The following is a 1,375-nucleotide window of genomic DNA, read 5'->3' on the forward strand; positions in this document are numbered from 1 at the left end:
ACATCCTTGTTACTCTAGGTCACATTAACATGTCACTAACGTCCTTCTCTACCCAGAAAGGACGCCAAGCTCAATAGGGAAAATACCCTTGCCCTCTTCCCAGAAACACCACTGTAACTGACACACGCTCGGCCTGAGCTAGCCATCATTCTCAGAGTGGTCAGCTGCAGAACTGAGTCTCCAGTTTGGAGGGTGGCTTAGGAAAGTCCTGGAGGAGGGCTGCCTGTGCTTGTCTGAGAGGTTACCTCCTTATTTACAAGCAGTTCCCTCCTTAGCCTGAACAAAGATGCCTTCCTACTTGGATGGCTGCCATGCTCTGGCTCCTTAAACAAAGATGGATTGTGACCATGAAGAAAATCAGCAGAGTTCCAGCCACCCCGTTGGAGCCTGGGACGAGTTGATTATCTATTTTGGGGGGAAGCACAATTTTCTTTATCTGTAAAAAAAGGATACTCATATGCGCTCTGAACTCCGCCCACTCAAGTTGTTATGATGATCAAGCAGATATGAAAATACTTCATAAATGTACAATATTTGTTGTTGCTTTTAGTAGTTCAACTATTTTTTGCTCTTAGCAAAATTTAAACGCCATCAACAACATACAAGTCTTGAAGGAGATCATGCTTGATAAAAAAGTCTAATGAGTTTACTTTCTAAGAAAATTTAGAAAGCATTCACTGCAAAAAGAAAAACAAATGTCTTTCAAATCTTTCCCAAAACTTATCGCATCTATAAATATAATTTTTAAAGTGGGAATTATCCTAGCTTATCTATTTTTGTAATTTCTACTTTAGAAAAATAGATCAGAATATATGTTGGCTAATCACTGTTTGCTTTACATCAAAGGTCATTTATCTGTACAAGAACTGATTTGAACATGGATTTTTCTGTGTCACCCTTCCACACGGTTTATAACATATAATATTGATTTTTTTATATACGAAAGAAAACACGCAAATTATTACCTGTCGTGGCATTTCTACATAATCTGTTAACTTCATTTAGTGTTTCGTGGGCTGAAATAAGACATCGCAAAGTAAGAGAAATGACTATTTCAAGTTTTAAGACGCATCTTTGAACAGAAGTTTTACTCAGCACCCAATTCACCACTCAAATAATTTTTCTTTCCTTTTGGCTCCAGAGAATTCAAAAGGACCATTTTCCTAAAAGAAAATTTAACATGCAATCAATAAATTATAATTTTCTGAGACTGAAAATGTCTTTCTTTTAAAAAAAGTTTTTGGTTGCAAACTTCCTCTGTCCCTAAATTGCTAATTGTTAGTTTAGAAGCCTCTACAGACAACGTCTACCTTGTAGATAGAATTAGTGAGGAAAATGGGTCTGTTTGGGATACAACAACAATATGAAATATGTC

The sequence above is a fragment of the Rhinolophus hipposideros genome (assembly GCF_964194185.1).
Source record: "Rhinolophus hipposideros genome assembly, chromosome: 25".
NCBI classification, from domain to species: Eukaryota; Metazoa; Chordata; class Mammalia; order Chiroptera; family Rhinolophidae; genus Rhinolophus; species Rhinolophus hipposideros.